Raw genomic sequence first — 19,443 nt, 5'->3', positions numbered from 1 at the left:
AGCGAAATAAAAAAATTAAAAATCAAACTTGTCGTCGGAGTCAAAAATGACCAATGCACGAAATATAGCCCCTGATCAACCACGAACAACTATATGCGTTTCTTTTCGATCGGACTTCAAATGACGACACATCACAATAAATTGTATTTCGGGGGGTCGTAGGGTGCACGAAAAAAAAGTTTTGGTGTTCTGAAATTGTCTTCGAATATGCTACAAAACTGGGGGGTGACCGCATCAACTTTTTTTCCTTTAGGCCGTGACCCTATCTACTATGCATGCTAAATTTAATTGAAATTGGTTCAGATTTAATTATAGCTTCCATATATATCTTTCGTCCGATATACGCACTTATATGGCCCCAGAGGTCAAAATTTCACTCCGATTTACTTAAATTTTTGCACAGAGTAGGGTTAACATACATATGCCAAATTTGGTCAAATTCGGTTCAGATTTAATTCGGTTCGATTTAGATTCATATGACAACGGAAGCCAAAGTCTCATTTCGAACATTTTGAAGTTTTGCAGTGAGAGTTCAATTAAAATTTTAGCAATGTTTGCCAAATTTTATCAAAATCGGCTCAGAATTAGACAATATGACTAAAACTCCCACATATTCCTTGTAAAATTGTCACAGTTAAGTCGAATATTCGCAAAAATTATTCAAATTTACCTATACTCTAATTAGTATATATCAACCTATAAATCATAAACGCTGATTTGTGAAATTTTTGCAATTTAAATGTATCCATTTATATCCTAACAAATTTGAAGGTGTTAAGATGGCATCAAAAATGTTGGTATACATAGTGGTGAAGGGTATAATATAGTCGGCCCGGTCCGACTTTATACTTTCCTTACTTGTTTTTTACTAACATTGTGGTCCGTCCCGGTCATTAACCAATTTAAATTTTGAATCTAGACATTTTGTGAAAGCTTAAAAAATGTACAAATCGGTTCAAATTAAAATATTTGTATGTTATATGGGAAAATAAACTTTTATATAGCTCCTAACAAATTTGAAGGTGTTAAGATGGTATCAAATATGTTGGTATACATATTGGTGAAGGGTATAATATAGTCGACCCCGCCCCACTTTAGACTTTCCTTACTTGTTTCTTTCTATTTTTGCCAAAATATTACCCCTATTGAAAATTTGGTCAAAATTTTATTTCTATAGAAAATTTTGTCAAAATTTTATTTCTATAGAAAATTTCGTCAAAATTTTATTTCTATAGAAAATTTCATCAAAATTTTATTTCTATAGAAAATTTTGTCAAAATTATTTCTATAAAAAACTTGTGAAGTACTTCTTAGTTGAACACAAAAAAAATATATTGTTCTAATTCAATTACGAAATTAATTGATACAATTAATTTTTTAATTGAAATGTCTTCAATAACGGTAATGATAGTATCAATCACAGTTTCAATTGGGCATAAAAATATTCGATTAAAAAATTAATTGATTTCAATAGCAAATTTCAATTAATTTTTAATTGATTCTGTTAATTTTTGAATTGGTTCAATTAAAAATTTAATTGCTGTTGATTGCAAAACTCAGATTTTAATAAAAAAGGGAAAGACTTTCAATTACTTTCAGAATTGACTTAATGTTTGTTGTTTGATTAACAATTGGTTGTTTGAAATAAATTGTTAATTAAAAAAAACTGTCCCCTACTGTTCAACAATTGAATTAATTAACATACTGTTTCTATCTTGATTAAAAAGTAATTTGTATCAATTAATTTATTAATTGAAAAAATTTTCTATCTCAATCAACTTTTTAATTGGAAATATTTTGGTGATATTTTTTTCTGTGAAAAGGAAAAAACATCAAGAAATCTACCAAACATTAATAAATCTATCATATTTGGTAGAAGTTTACCAAGCAATTGTCAAGCGTCGTAGGGACTAAAGGTCTGCACAAGCATATTTGAATTTTCAAATTTCAAAATGTTCTGCAACATGAATAGAACTTTCAAAACATAGCTATAAGCAAAACATTCAAACATCAAATAAAACAAATATCAGAACATAACCAAAGATAATAAAAGAGGAAGATGGGAGATTGGCTACTGAGTACATCAAACCATTTACCACATTAGTTTAATACTCGAACCAAACGCGTATACAACAAGTATTGACATAGCATTAAAATGCAAATAAAAAGAAATTAAGTGCACGAAATAAATTTCCTTAAACGGGAAACTGTAATTTTTTGTTGTTGCCTAAAATTTAACATTGTTTCATTAAGAAAATTAAGTTTTTCATTTAAAAAATAAAAACGAAAACCAAATAAAACAAGTATATACGGCCGTAAGTTCGGCCAGGCCGAAGCTCCACCATGGATTGCGTAGAAACGTCTACTGAAGCCGATGGCAAGGTATCATAAAACTTCCTAACAACGTAATATATACCACATAGTCCATACGTGGTATATATTAATCTACAAAAGGGCCGATTATATAAGTATATAATTAAGTTTAAAGTTTCTATAGAAATAAAATTTTGACAACATTTTCTATAGAAGTAAAATTTTTACAAAATTTTCTATAGAAATAAAATTTATAAAAAATTTTCTATAGAAATAAAATTTATAAAAAATTTTCTATAGAAATAAAATTTTGACAAAATTTTCTATAGAAATAAAATTTTGTCAAAATTTTCTATAGAAATAAAATTTTGACAAAATTTTCTATAGAAATAAAATTTTGACAAAATTTTCTATAGAAATAAAATTTTGACAAAATTGTCTATAGAAATAACATTTTGACAATGTTTTTCTATAAAAATAACATTTTGGTTGATTATTTTTGGCTCGAGTGGCAACCTTGATTATGAACCGATATGGACCAATTTTTGTGTGATTGGGGATCGGCTATATATAACTACAGACCAATATGGACCAATTTTGGCATGGTTATTAGCGGCCTTATACTAACACAACGTTGCAAATTTCAACCGGATCGGATGAATTTTGCTCCTCCAAGAGGCTCCGGAGATCAAATCTGGGGAACGGTTTATATGGAGGCTATATATAATTATGGACCGATATGGACCAATTCTTGCGTGTTTGTTAGAGACCACATTCTAACACCATGTTCCAAAATTCAACCGGATCGGATGAATTTTACTCCTCCAAGAGGCTCCGGAGGACAAATCTGAGGATCGATTTATATGGGGGCTATATATAATTATGGACCGATATGGACCAATTCTTGCATGGTTGTTAGAGACCATATACTAACACCACGTACCAAATTTCAACCGGATCGGATGAATTTTGCTCCTCTAAGAGGCTCCGGAGGTCAAATCTGGGGATCGGCTTATATGGGGGCTATATATAATTATGGGTCGATGTGGACCAATTCTTGCATGGTTGTTAGAGACCATATACTAACACCATGTACCAAATTTCAGCCGGATCGGATGAAATTTGCTTCTCTTAGAGGCTCCGCAAGCAAAATCGGGGGATCGGTTTATATGGGGGCTATATATAATTATGGACCGATGTGGACCAATTTTTGCATGGTTGTTAGAGACCATGCACTAACATCATGTACCAAATTTCAGCCGGATCGGATGAAATTTGCTTCTTTTACAGCATTCGCAAGCCAAATTTGGGGGTCCATTTATATGGGGGCTATACGTAAAAGTGGACCGATATGGCCCATTTGCAATACCATCTGACCTAAATCAATAACAGCTACTTGTGCCAAGTTTCAAGTCGATAGCTTGTTTCGTTCGGAAATTAGCGTGATTTCGACAGACGGACGGACGGACGGACATGCTTAGATCGACTCAGAATTACACCACGACCCAGAATAACATATATATACTTTATGGGGTCTTAGAGCAATATTTCGATGTGTTACAAACGGAATGACAAAGTTAATATACCCCCATCCTATGGTGGAGGGTATAAAAATTACAAACTTGTATGAAACCTTTATGGAAATTTATTTCATGCATTTGATTTCTTTTTATTTGGATTTTAATGCCTCACCCAGAAAAAAGTGCCTACGGAACTAAAGGAAAAAATGTTCATCAATTTAGTTTAGCCAATTTATTTCCATTAAGTTTTTAAATTTTAAAAATTTTTGTTTAAAATAATAAAATTTACTTGTTTCAGTAAAAGAATCCTAAATGAACTAAAACCAAGTTTCTTCCAATTTAGTAAAATTTCTTATAAGATGATAATTCTGACTTCCTTTATTATAGAAAGCTTATCATACATACGAATAACACTTGGCATAGAAAAATATTTTAGTATTCAATCCTTTTAAAACTTAAGGAGACACACTTGTTAGAATATAGAAAATTTTCCTATATTTCTTTTATCTACCTGTAATCGATACCTGTCATCGATGTAATCGATATGTTTGCGCGTGGGTTGTTTTTTTTAGTTGGAATCGCGTTGTTATGGCATACGGAGGGATTGTTAAAAAAATAATATAACATAATATAATATATATAATAATATAACATAAAAATAATATAATATATACTGAGAAACAAGTATATACGGCCGTAAGTTCGGCCAGGCCGAAGCTTATGTACCCTCCACCATGGATTGCGTGGAAACTTCTTCAAAACACTGCCATCCACAATCGAATTACTTAAGTTGCGATAACGCTTGCCAATGGCAAGGTATCTTAAAACCTCCTAACGCTGTCTTTTAAATTGTATGTAAGTCCATACGTGGTATATATTAAATCAAAAAAGATCAATTAAATACGTATATAATTCAGTTTGACAAAATTTTCTATAGAAATAAAATTTTTACAAAATTTTCTATAGAAATAAAATTTTGGTAGATTTTTGGCTCGAGTGGCAACCATGATAATGAACCGATATGGACCAATTTTTGTGTGATCGGAGATCGACTATATATAACTATAAACCGATAACTATAGACCAATTTTGATATGGTTGTTAGCGGCCATATACTAACACCACGTTCCAAATTTGAACCGGATCGGAGCCAAGAGGCTCCGGAGGTCAAATCTGGAGAACGGTTTATATGAGGGCTATATATAACTATGAACCGATGTGAACCAATTTTTGCATGGATGTTAGAGACCATGTACTAACACTACGTTCCACCTTTGAACCGGCGCAGATGAATTTTGCTTCTCTAAGAGGCTCCGGAGGTCAAATCTGGAGAACGGTTTATATGGGGGCTATATATAATTATGGACCGATATGCACCAATTCTGGCACGGTTGTTAGAGATCATATACTAACACCATGTTCCAAATTTCAACCGGATTGGATGAAATTTGCTTCTCTTAGAGACTCCGCAAGCTAAATCTGGGGATCGGTTTATATGGGGGCTATATATAATTATGGACCGATATGGATCAATTTTTACGTGGTTGTTAGAGACCATCTACTAACACTATGTACCAAATTTCAGCCGAATCGATTGAAATATGCTTCTGTTAGAGGCTCCGAAAGCCAAATCTGAGGGTCCGTTTATATGGGGGCTATACGAAGTGCACCGATATGGCCCATTTGCAATACCATCCGACCTACATCAATAACAACTACTTGTGCCAAGTTTCAAGTCGATAGCTTGTTTCGTTCGGAAGTTAGCGTGATTTCAACAGACGGACGGACAGACATGCTTAGATTGACTCAGAATTTCACCACGACCCAGAATATATATACTTTATGGGGTCTTAGAGCAATATTTCGATGTGTAACAAACGGAATGACAAAGTTAATATACCCCCCATCCTATGGTGGAGGGTATAAAAATTATATTCGTGATGGTGTATAAAGAAAGAAAGAAAAGAATAACAACCCCTTCATTCGTCTCATTTTGGAATCTTCAATTAATAGGTAACATTCAGCGACGCTAACCTTTTGGGAAAAAATTGGTTTATTATTTTTTATATTTGTAGGTATTGAAATTGTAAAAGGAGGACAAAATCGTTACGCAGCAACTTATTAAAAGTGAAAGGTACAAGAAGATGAAAAAATGCGTTTACAGTTGATGACATTACATAAAAATTGGAAATAGTGGAATAATAAACTAATATTTCAAGGCCAGTCGATGGTCTTGATTCTTAATAAATATATTTAATATATGAGTAAAACGTGCATTTTATTGAAGAAACAATGCCTATATAAATAAATAAAATTGTATTTAAAAACGAAGGTAAGCAGTTCTAATTTTGAAGTAAAAAGGTTTATCACAAATATGTAAGATTTGTCCCAATAAAATCATTCCATATATGAATTCAATTCAGTTAAATTTTTTCATTCTGTAGTATAAGTGTACATAAATATAGGAAAAGGTTAACTAATATATGGAATGCATTCTACCTAATTTCAACGAAAATCACATCGTTCAAAAAAAATAAAAATGTCTTTGGCGCTATACGAAGTTCAACCTTCTTCACAATGAGTTCATTTTAACTTAAAGAAGGGGTCACTTTTTTCTGGGTGCATATCAATACTTGTCGTATACGCGTTTGGTTCGATAAACGAAAAGTATGAACCTAATACCAGTGCTGCCGCTACTACTTCAATCGAAGTATTTTGCTTCATTTTCACAAAATTTACTTCGTCACTCCTTCCAAAAATCTGCTTCACTTTTTGTTCTGCTTCAAATTTTTATTTTTTATATGCTTACACCATGTACCAAATTTCAGCCGGATCGAATGAAATTAGTTTCTCAGAGGCTCCGGAGGTCAAATCTGGGGATCAGTTTATATGGGGGCTATATATAATTATGGACCGATGTGGACCAATTTTTGCATGGTTGTTAGAGATCACAATGGACTGAATAGTCTAAGTGAGCCTGAATCATAATCGGGCTGCCACTTTAACCACTTTAACCTATGGTTGTTAGAGATCACATGCTGAAACCATGTACCAAATTTCCACTCAAGCCAAATTTGGGGGTCCGTTTATATGGGGGCTATACGTAAAAGTGGACCGCTATGGCCCATTTGCAATACCACCTGACCTAAATCAATAACTACTTGTGCCAAGTTTCAAGTCGATAGCTTCTTTCGTTCGGAAGTTAGCGTGATTTCAACAGACGGACGGACGGGCCGACATGCTCAGATCGACTCAGAATTTCACCACGACCCAGAATATATATACTTTATGGGGTCTTAGAGCAATATTTCGATGTGTTACAAACGGAATGACAAAGTTAATATACCCCATCCTATGGTGGAGGGTATAATAAAATGAAAGGCAGATTAAGATTACCGCTCAAGAACTAAATTATATAGGTTTAATTCAGGTCTTGACCGTTATAATTTTTGCGCGCTAAAAGAGAGGCAAAAGTGAAACATGAGGGTCGGTTTATATGGGGGCTTTATAAAATTATGAACCTGTATGGTCCATTTTTTTTTGTGATTAGTGCCACATTTTAGCAATATCAAATGAAGAAGAAAAATTTGGGGATCGGTTTATATGGGAGCTATATATAACTATGGACCGATATGGACCACTTTTGGCATGGTTGTTAGCGACCATATACTAGGTTAGGTTAGGTGGCAGCCCGATGTATCAGGCTCACTTAGACCATTCAGTCCATTGTGATACCACAATGGTGAAACCGGATCGGATGAAATTTGCTCCTCCAAGAGGATCCGAAAGCAAAATCTGGGGATCGATTTATATGGGGGCTATATATATTTATGAACCGATAAGGACCAATTTTTGCATGGGTATTAGAGGTCATGTACTAACACCACATAACAAATTTCAACCTGATCTGATGAAATTTGACTCCTCAAGCCAAATCTGGGGGTCGGTTTAAACGTAAACGTGGTCCGATATGGCCCATTTGCAATAACAGGTTGGCTGATAAGTCCCCGGTCTAACAAAGAAAAACACATTTTTTGTCAAAATTCGTTTTTATTATTCAACATACTTTCCTTCAAGAGCGATACAACGATTATAACGACCTTCCAATTTTTTGATACCATTTTGGTAGTACTCCTTCGGTTTTGTCCTCTACATTGCAGCCAAATTTTTTCCCTGCGAGCATCCTTTTGAGGTCTGAGAACAAGAAAAAGTCGCTGGGGGCCAGATCTGGAGAATACGGTGGTTGGGGAAGCAATTCGAAGCCGAATTCATGCATTTTTGCCATCGTTCTCAATGACTTGTGGCACGGTGCGTTGTCTTGGTGGAACAACACTTTTTTCTTCTTCATATGGGGCCGTTTTGCCGCGATTTCGACCTTCAAACGCTCCAATAACGCCATATAATAGTCACTGTTGATGGGTTTTCCCTTCTCAAGATAATCGATAAAAATTATTCCATGCGCATCCCAAAAAACAGAGGCCATTACTTTGCCAGCGGACTTTTGAGTCTTTCCACGCTTCGGAGACGGTTCACCGGTCGCTGTCCACTCAGCCGACTGTCGATTGGACTCAGGAGTGTACTGATGGAGCCATATTTCATCCATTGTCACATATCGACGGAAAAACTCGGGTGTATTACGAGTTAACAGCTGCAAACACCGCTCAGAATCATCAACAAGTTCTTGTTTTTGGTCAAATGTGAGCTCGCGCGGCACTCATTTTGCACAGAGCTTCCGCATATCCAAATATTGATGAATGATATGACCAACACGTTCCTTTGATATCTTTAAGGCCTCTGCTATCTCGATCAACTTCATTTTACGGTCATTCAAAATCATTTTGTGGATTTTTTAGATGTTTTCGTCGGTAACCACCTCTTTCGGGCGTCCACTGCGTTCACCGTCTTCCGTGCTCATTTCACCACGCTTGAATTTTGCATACCAATCAATTATTGTTGATTTCCTTGAGGCAGAGTCCGGAAACTCATTATCAAGCCAAGTTTTTGCTTCCACCGTATTTTTTCCCTTCAGAAAACAGTATTTTATCAAAACACGAAATTCAATTTTTTCCATTTTTTTTTTCACAATAACAAAAGTTGCTTCACAAAAGACACTCTATCTCACAAACTAATTGACAGACGTCAAATTTTGACACGAATCATTTGAAGGTTGGTACTATATAAAAATAATATGTATTTAATACTAGCGACGCCATCTATGTGTCAGACCGGGGACTTATCAGCCAACCTGTTAAAAAACACCGAGATCAAATTTATATTTAATATGGCTTTGAGACCCTTCTATGTTAAGCATGACCGTTCTACCTTAAACATAAGGTTGTTATCACGGGTTTTAAAACACATCGAAACACTGATACGACCCAACGATGTCCGTCTGGGATCGAATTATGTTAAGAGGTTGAAAATAGAGAAATTTTGAATAATAAAATATAGTATCTTAAAATTAATGCGCTATTATTAAATGTTATATCTATACTAGTTTCAACAGTTAGGACAAGGCATATTAAGGAAGGTCTTCTAAGAATTACAAAAACAACAATATTAGCGCCATACTGCCATTTTGATTGCCAGTCAAGTTGAAGACGCTTTTCTCCAATATAACGTTTTTTTCCTTGTCCAAAAATCGTTGAAGTAGTTTTGTCTTTATGGACTAAGTTCAACTTGGCTTTATATATTGTTATGCAAGTTCAATCCAATTTCCTTTAATCTTTTCTTTCGATTTAGAATCAATTTAATTTCAATTCTATTTTTGTTGGCAAAAAAAGATTTTATTAATCTTCGATATCTATGTTTTTTTTTTTCCTTTCATGACACATTTGCTTGTTATTTGTTTTCATTTTATAAAATTCCCATGTAAAGGGTGATTCTTTTGAGGTTAGGATTTTCATGCATTAGTATTTGACAGATCACGTGGGATTTCAGACATGGTGTCAAAGAGAAAGATGCTCAGTATGCTTTGACATTTCATCATGAATAGACTTACTAACGAGCAACGCTTGCAAATCATTGAATTTTATTACCAAAATCAGTGGCAGAAAATCCGCTTTTTTATCGACAAATTTTGTTCAGCGATGAGGCTCATTTCTGGTTGAATGGCTACGTAAATAAGCAAAATTGCCGCATTTGGAGTGAAGAGCAACCAGAAGCCGTTCAAGAACTGCCCATGCATCCCGAAAAATGCACTGTTTGGTGTGGTTTGTACGCTGGTGGAATCATTGGACCGTATTTTTTCAAAGATGCTGTTGGACGCAACGTTACGGTGAATGGCGATCGCTATCGTTCCATGCTAACAAACTTTTTGTTGCCAAAAATGGAAGAACTGAACTTGGTTGACATGTGGTTTCAACAAGATGGCGCTACATGCCACACAGCTCGCGATTCTATGGCCATTTTGAGGGAAAACTTCGGAGAACAATTCATCTCAAGAAATGGACCGGTAAGTTGGCCACCAAGATCATGCGATTTGACGCCTTTAGACTATTTTTTGTGGGGCTACGTCAAGTCTAAAGTCTACAGAAATAAGCCAGCAACTATTCCAGCTTTGGAAGACAACATTTCCGAAGAAATTCGGGCTATTCCGGCCGAAATGCTCGAAAAAGTTGCCCAAAATTGGACTTTCCGAATGAACCACCTAAGACGCAGCCGCGGTCAACATTTAAATGAAATTATCTTCAAAAAGTAAATGTCATGGACCAATCTAACGTTTCAAATAAAGAACCGATGAGATTTTGCAAATTTTATGCGTTTTTTTTTTTAAAAAAAGTTATCAAGCTCTTAACAAATCACCCTTTATGTTAATCAAAAATTTCAAAGTAGAATGTTCTCTGCACGTTAACAAATACGTACTTACAAGAGGCGTTTGCCTCTACGCGATGAAACATTTTCCAACATTAAGTTGGAATTACATTAACTAGTGGAATGACATATAGATGGCACACCGCTAAGATAAAACTGTGCTCCTGAAAGTATACATGAGTTTTAATTATGTTTCAGGGTTCTGGTATTCGCTACAATAATTTCTATAATTTGATTAAAGTTTTACTTTTTTGTTATTGCAGATCTAGCTAGATAATTCCTATTGCATGCTAATAATTATACCCTAAACCACCCAACAAAAAAAGCGCCGCCAAAAATGTAATGATTTGGATCCGGAAGTGGTGCAAAATTGACGCAGAAGCGATGAATTTAACATGGGCTTGTCATAGGACGGAAGTCCTCCATTTCAACAGCCGTTGCATTGAATTTGCATCACTTCTTTAGGTGTGATCCGAATTCAATGTTTTGGATGTAAATTAAAAAATTCTGTGATATTTTGTTAAGTAAATAATTTTTATAATTTTTTATAAGTTTTAATGGATTCTAACGCTTGTCTGACACGTTTGCCCTCAAATATTTTCAAACATTCACATTTTTTTCAGATTGGATTTATAATTGTTTTCAACAAAATTTAAATGATTTGTACCATTTTATGAATTCTTACTTTGTTTTTAACCTATTTGAAACAAAAAAAGTTAAAATTTCAGATTAAAAGTATGAAAAAAGCATGTTATAAAAAATTGAATGGAAAGAACTTCCTGAGTAGTTAAAATAAAGAACATCATTGGGTGTGCATTCTCTGGAAGTGCTTTTAAAGTTTTGCCTTTGGAAGAACTTCGAAATTGTTTTGCTGGGCACATAGTGGACAGAGTAAAATAGGGATGCTAAATGATGTTGACGAAACAGTACTAAAAATGTACTTTTCAAAGTCAAAAGTTGCTAAAATTACATAATATCAAATTTAAAGACTTTTGTAAAAATATACGTATATTTAAATCTAGACCGATTTGGACAATTTTTTACATTTTCTAAAAGTCTTATTTTTCAAAATTTTATTTCTACTAAAAATTTTGTCAAAATTTTCTATCTGCAGACAATTTTGTAAAAATTTTATTTCTACCAAAGTTTTTTTTTTACATATTTTATTTCTAAGTAAATTTTGTCAAAATTTTATTTCCATAGAAAATTTTGTCAAAAGTTTATTTGCAAAATCTACCAAAATCAAGAATTCTACCAATCTACAAAACAGTAAAAAAATTACCATATTTTGTAGAATTATACCAACTATGGCAACCGGGGCCTGCTCTAAGCATTATTGCTAAAGACACCATGTGTGTAGGCATAGACAATATTCCTCTCCTGTAATAAAAACTAAAATATCCTCATTTTGGAAATGTTTATTTCTTCAATGTCCGCTATTTATAATTTTAGAGTTGAGTTGATAGCTAAGAAATGTTCACATTTAAGGACGAATAACTCTATTAGGGTAATTGTGATGAAAAAGTACGGTCGTGCCACGGTGCTTTCGACAGTCGAAATGTATCAAAAAAAAGCACAAAAGTGTCAACTTTATCAACCCTGCGGATATAATAACTTTGAACTGCCAAAAATGTCCCTACCAGAAATATTGATTTTAGACCCCATAAAATACCCAGCAAAAAAAGTAATGATTTTTGTCTGAAACGTATGACCTCAAATATTTTCAAAAATGCACAATTTTTTCAGATTGGATTTAGAATTTTTTCAACAAAATTTAAATGATTTGTACCATTTTATGAATTCTTACTTTGTTTTTAACCTATTTGAAACAAAAAAAAAAGTTAACATTTCAGATTAAAAGTATAAAAAAGCATGTTATAAAAAATTGAATGAAAATGAAAAACTTCTTCTTGGGTAGTTAAAATAAAGAACATCATTGGGAGTGCATACTCTGGAAGTGCTTTTAAAGTTGTGCCTTTGGAAGAACTTCCAATTTTTTTTTGCTGGGATATATACCGATCGACTCCGAATCACCTCCTGAGTCGATCTAGCGCTTGGTGTCCGTCCGTCCATTTATTTGTTGTTCGCAGGATTCCGGTCGCAATTATTAACAGATTTTGATTTTTGATAAGGACGAATGTTATGAATTTGGAAAAAATTGCATCAAATTTAGATATAGCTCCCATATATATGTATCGCCCGATTTCGATAAATGGGGTCAGATTGCGTTCATTTACAAACCGATCGGCGTCAAATTTGCCAAAAGGTAACCTATTTGACCATCCTCTAAGTGCTCCAAATTTCATCGAAATCGGTTAAGATTTAGATATAGCTCCCATCATAAGCGTAGGAAGGCCTCTGGGGAGGGGGCTTAGACCCCCCAGAAAAATTTTAGCCCCCCCCCAGAATTTGAAAACCTATTTACGATTTTACATATTTCTAAAAATTAAACAAATATATACAACCGCACAAAGTTCCTCTAAAGACTTTCATGCACAATCGAATTACTTTGGTTGTGGTAGCAGTTGCCGATTGCAATGTTTGAAATCTGATATTTATAAAATAAATCTGTGGTTGAACTTTTGATTTAGATGAATAACTAAAGCTCCTTTATTATTTTGTTTAGTCTGGTTTAGTCAATTTAATTAAAAAAATAGTAATTGATACTATTCTTTCATAAATTAATATCTTAATAATGCTGCAAAAAAGCATAGCCAAAAAGAAGTGAAAATCTTCTTTTTGGGTCCGGAAGTGGTGCAAAATTGGCGGAGAAGCGATGAATGTAATATGAAATTGTCATAAAGGGTGATTCTTTTGAGGTTAGGATTTTCATGCATTAGTATTTGACAGATCACGTGGGATTTCAGACATGGTGTCAAAGAGAAAGATGCTCAGTATGCTTTGACATTTCATCATGAATAGACTTACTAACGAGCAACGCTTGCAAATCATTGAATTTTATTACCAAAATCAGTGGCAGAAAATCCGCTTTTTTATCGACAAATTTTGTTCAGCGATGAGGCTCATTTCTGGTTGAATGGCTACGTAAATAAGCAAAATTGCCGCATTTGGAGTGAAGAGCAACCAGAAGCCGTTCAAGAACTGCCCATGCATCCCGAAAAATGCACTGTTTGGTGTGGTTTGTACGCTGGTGGAATCATTGGACCGTATTTTTTCAAAGATGCTGTTGGACGCAACGTTACGGTGAATGGCGATCGCTATCGTTCGATGCTAACAAACTTTTTGTTGCCAAAAATGGAAGAACTGAACTTGGTTGACATGTGGTTTCAACAAGATGGCGCTACATGCCACACAGCTCGCGATTCTATGGCCATTTTGAGGGAAAACTTCGGAGAACAATTCATCTCAAGAAATGGACCGGTAAGTTGGCCACCAAGATCATGCGATTTGACGCCTTTAGACTATTTTTTGTGGGGCTACGTCAAGTCTAAAGTCTACAGAAATAAGCCAGCAACTATTCCAGCTTTGGAAGACAACATTTCCGAAGAAATTCGGGCTATTCCGGCCGAAATGCTCGAAAAAGTTGCCCAAAATTGGACTTTCCGAATGGACCACCTAAGACGCAGCCGCGGTCAACATTTAAATGAAATTATCTTCAAAAAGTAAATGTCATGGACCAATCTAACGTTTCAAATAAAGAACCGATGAGATTTTGCAAATTTTATGCGTTTTTTTTTTAAAAAGTTATCAAGCTCTTAACAAATCACCCTTTAGAACGAATGTCCACCGTTTCAAAAGCCGTTGCAATGAAATTGCATCACTTCTTAAGTTGTGATCCAAATTGAATGTGAATTAAAAAATTTTGTTTTATTTTCCCAAATAATTTTTTTTCATTTCATTTTTTTTTTCAGATCCCATATATAAAGGGTGATTCTTTTGAGGTTAGGATTTTCATGCATTAGTATTTGACAGATCACGTGGGATTTCAGACATGGTGTCAAAGAGAAAGATGCTCAGTATGCTTTGACATTTCATCATGAATAGACTTACTAACGAGCCACAACGTCGAATTTTCAGTGAATGGGCCCTAGAAAAGTTGGCAGAAAATCCGCTTTTTTATCGACAAATTTTGTTCAGCGATGAGGCTCATTTCTGGTTGAATGGCTACGTAAATAAGCAAAATTGCCGCATTTGGAGTGAAGAGCAACCAGAAGCCGTTCAAGAACTGCCCATGCATCCCGAAAAATGCACTGTTTGGTGTGGTTTGTACGCTGGTGGAATCATTGGACCGTATTTTTTCAAAGATGCTGTTGGACGCAACGTTACGGTGAATGGCGATCGCTATCGTTCGATGCTAACAAACTTTTTGTTGCCAAAAATGGAAGAACTGAACTTGGTTGACATGTGGTTTCAACAAGATGGCGCTACATGCCACACAGCTCGCGATTCTATGGCCATTTTGAGGGAAAACTTCGGAGAACAATTCATCTCAAGAAATGGACCGGTAAGTTGGCCACCAAGATTATGCGATTTGACGCCTTTAGACTATTTTTTGTGGGGCTACGTCAAGTCTAAAGTCTACAGAAATAAGCCAGCAACTATTCCAGCTTTGGAAGACAACATTTCCGAAGAAATTCGGGCTATTCCGGCCGAAATGCTCGAAAAAGTTGCCCAAAATTGGACTTTCCGAATGGACCACCTAAGACGCAGCCGCGGTCAACATTTAAATGAAATTATCTTCAAAAAGTAAATGTCATGGACCAATCTAACGTTTCAAATAAAGAACCGATGAGATTTTGCAAATTTTATGCGTTTTTTTTTTTAAAAAAGTTATCAAGCTCTTAACAAATCACCCTTTATATATATAAATCCTAAATTTGGCCATAATACTCGTATGTTAGTACCATACAAAGTTCATGATGACCGCATTGTTGGTAAAATTTAAAAATTTTAAGAAATTCTGAACTATTTTGTGGGACACCCGACTTTAATAAATCTTTATGCTTCATTTGTGCAAAATGTTACCTCCTTTTTTATTATACCCTCCACCATAGGATGGGGGTATATTAACTTTGCCATTCCGTTTGTAACACATCGAAATATTGCTCTAAGACCCCATAAATTATATATATTCCGGGTGGTGGTGAAATTCTGAGTCGACCTAAGCATGTCTGTCCGTCTGTTGAAATCACGCTAACTTCCGAACGAAACAAGTAGTTGTTTCGTTCGGAAGTTGCACAAGTAGTTGTTATTGATGTAGGTCGGATGGTATTGCAAATGGGCCATATCGGTCCACTTTTACGTATAGCCCCCATATAAAGGGACCCTCAGATTTGGCTTGTGGAGCCTCTAACAGAAGCACATTCCGTCCGATCCGGCTAAAATTTGGTACATGGTGTTGGTATATGGTCTCTAATAACCATGCAAAAATTGGTCCACATAGGTTTATAATTATATATAGCCCCCATATAAACCAATCCCCAGATTTGGCTTGCGAAGCCTCAAAGAGAAGCAAGTTTCATCCGATCTTGCTGAAATTTGGTACATGGTGTTGGTATATGGTCTCTAACTACCATGCACAAATTGGTTAACATCGGTCCATAATTATATATAGCTCCCATATAAACCGATCCCCAGATTTGGCTTTCGGAGCCTCAAAGAGAAGCAAACTTCATCCGATCTGGCTGAAAGTTGGTACATGGTGTTGGTATATGATATCTAACAACCATGCAAAAATTGGTCCACATCGGTCCATAATTATATATAGACCCCATATAAACCGATCTCCAGATTTGGCTTGCGAAGCCTCAAAGAGAAGCAAATTGCATCCGATCTGGCTGAAAGTTGGTACGTGGTGTTGGTATATGGTCTCTAACAACCATGCAAAAATTGGTTCACATCGGTCCATAATTATATATAGTCCCCATATAAACCGTGTTCCAGATTTGACCTCCGCAGCGTCTTGGAAGAGCAAAATTCATCCAATCCGATTCAAATTTGGAGCGTCGTGTTAGTATATGGCCGCTAACAACCATACCAAAATTGGTCCTTATCGGTCTATAGTTATATATAGCCGATCTCCAATCACACAAAAATTGGTCATTATCGGTTCATAATCATGGTTGCCACTCGAGCCAAAAATAATCTACCAAAATTTTATTTCTATAGAAAATTTTGTTAAAATTTTATTTCTATAGAAAATTTTTGTTTAAATTTTATTTCTATAGAAAATTTTGTCAAAATTTTATTTCTATAGAAAATTTGTTCAAAATTTTATTTCTATAGAAAATTTTGTTAAAATTTTATTTCTATAGAAAATTTAGTTAAAATTTTATTTCTATAGAAAATTTTGTTAAAATGTTCTGTAAAAAATTTTGTGAAAATTTTATTTCTAAAGAAAATTTTGTCAAAATTTTATTTCTATAAAAAATTTTTTGAAAATATTATTTCTATAGAAAATTTTGTTAAAATTTTATTTCTATAGAAAATTTTGTCAGAATTTTATGTCTATAGAAAATTTTGTCAAACTGAATTATATACGTATTTGATCGATCTTTTTTGATTTAATATATACCACGTATGGACTTACATACAATTTAGAAGACGGTGTTACATACAATTTAGAAGACGGTAACGCTTGCCATCGGCAAGCGTTACCGCAACTTAAGTAATTCGATTGTGGATGGCAGTGTTTTGAAGAAGTTTCTACGCAATCCATGATGGAGGGTACATAAGCTTCGGCCTGGCCGAACTTACGGCCGTATATACTTGTTTCATTTAACTACCATACATAAAAAATTATTAAAGTCAAGAAAACTTTCTCAAAACATAATAATTCCATGAACTGAAAAAGAATTAAATTGGTTTTAGTGTCATATAGGGTTCACTTTTTTAGTGTACATTTAAAGACTACAAAATGTCTTTACCAAAATCCTTAAGGGAAGGTTAAAATCTTTGAATCCAAATAATCTTTTTTTTTTTGAGTGTTGTGATTTCCTTCAATACCAAATACCTTACCTTGAAGTTTTCATCGGATGTAATCATTTCAGATTATACTGTCGTTGAATTTGCAACAAAAATCCAATATCCAAATTGGGAATGTACCACTCTCGTTTCGTTCCCTGATTAGAACCGTTATAAGCGGTTATAACTGAGAGTTCATCGATGCATATTTTGCCACATAATAATTTTATAATTTTCAGTATACAACTTGGTTTTGTCCTGCATATACGTATTTGTGATCGTCTAGTGATTGTTTTAGTGATTTTTTCATATCGTAAAAAAAAAATATTTTTTATCGTGTGTAAGCGTTTGCGTCTATAGTCCCAGTCCACACAATTGTTTTATCAAGTATCAAATTATATGAAAGAGTAAACGGTATCGAGATATGAGATAATAAAATGACAAAATGAAGCTATTTTTGCGTGTATGGATGAGGTTCAAATAGGATCTGGCTATTGCCTGTACCATAATGTTGGAAATGTATCAACACAGCTTTGGACAAATATAGATAACGTATTGCATGGAAATAGTATGTAAGTCCGGTTCAATTTATGTTGAAAATAGATTTTACCCTCGAATTGTAATGGTGTTGCATTTGAAAATTACTCTTCCTAGAGATTATTTGGATCTTTTACTTTCGTGTGCAAAAATCCTTTGTTTTACGCATTTCTCGCAATTAATTGAAAGTGTCCGTACTTTCAATTGTACACCCAGAGAAGGAATATGATCACCTCAAATATGTTTCAAGAGCACCATGTTACTTTTTCACAGCGACCATGTAGCATTTTTGTTGCAAAAATATTCTTTTCTCGTCCAACATAACATGCTTTCCGAAATCAGATACATAATTTCGGAGAAAAGAACGTGGTTTCGACAAACATGCTACACTAAAAAAAAAGTTTACTGGGATCCAAAGATTTTGACCTTTCCTTAAGGTTTTTGGTATTGATTCCGAGCCAAAGATGCGGCTTCTTTAAAATAAAGAAAATTTTTAGCGACCTATCCGACTTTAAATCTAGGACCAATAAAATTAAAATTAGGATACAGATCTCATTTATCAAATTTGCATTCTCTTTTCGCGGTTTATTAATAAAAGTACTCGCGTACAAACAAATGCCAGTTGAAAAATCCAAATTATAAGTAAAAAATGTTTTCTTAATTCGAAAAAAAAAACTTTAAACCAAAGACGCTAAATCCTCAAAATAAGTCTTAGCCTATATTTGAAGCGTTTTTATCTTAAATCTAAAGTTTCAATATTTCAGTTAATTTAAGGACAATTTCTTCAAATCAAAATTGTATTTCTTTACCTTAAGGAAAATTAGCCTTAGTTCAAAGACATGCGACTTTAACGGAGGGTCGCAAATTTACAAAATTTGTGTCCTAAATTTAATGGAACAAATTTTTTGAAGCAAAGGTTATAAACTTTATTTTAATTAAAATTTCATTATTTTAAAGAAAATTGTCTTTATTAGTTTGTAAATTTGGCATACTAAAATTTAGGTTGCGTAATCTTTAATATCAGGTAAATATTTTTTCAGTGTACATGTTTTCTGTCAAAAAGTAACATTTTGCTCTTGGAGCATGGTTGGAGTGATCATATTCCTTCTCTGCGTGTACATAAAACACAATAGAGTAAACAAGTATATACGGCCGTAAGTTCGGCCAGGCCGAAGCTTATGTACGCTCCACCATGGATTGCGTAGAAACTTCTACTGAAGACTGTCATCCACAATCGAATTACTTGGGTTGCGGTAACACTTGCCGATGGCAAGGTAACTTAAAACTTCCTACCACCGTAATATATACCACATAGTCCATACGTGGTATATATTAA

At 34.3% G+C, this 19,443-nt stretch overlaps 1 protein-coding gene across 2 annotated transcripts in view; it reads left to right on the top strand.

Moving 5' to 3' along the window:
- The first annotated feature begins 17,808 nt into the window (after window positions 1-17,808).
- LOC142236863 (uncharacterized) overlaps window positions 17,809-19,443 on the top strand; it is a 35,391-nt gene continuing 33,756 nt past the window's right edge. For both annotated transcript variants that reach the window (XM_075308141.1, XM_075308140.1), the window contains exon 1: window positions 17,809-18,142. The gene's annotated coding sequence lies outside the window, so the exon portion shown is untranslated. The remainder of the gene's footprint in view (window positions 18,143-19,443) is intronic.

The sequence above is a fragment of the Haematobia irritans genome, chromosome 4, assembly GCF_050003625.1.
Source record: "Haematobia irritans isolate KBUSLIRL chromosome 4, ASM5000362v1, whole genome shotgun sequence".
Taxonomy (NCBI): domain Eukaryota; kingdom Metazoa; phylum Arthropoda; class Insecta; order Diptera; family Muscidae; genus Haematobia; species Haematobia irritans.
Note: the sequence above shows the minus strand (reverse complement) of the source record. Positions and strands in the feature narration are given on the sequence as shown.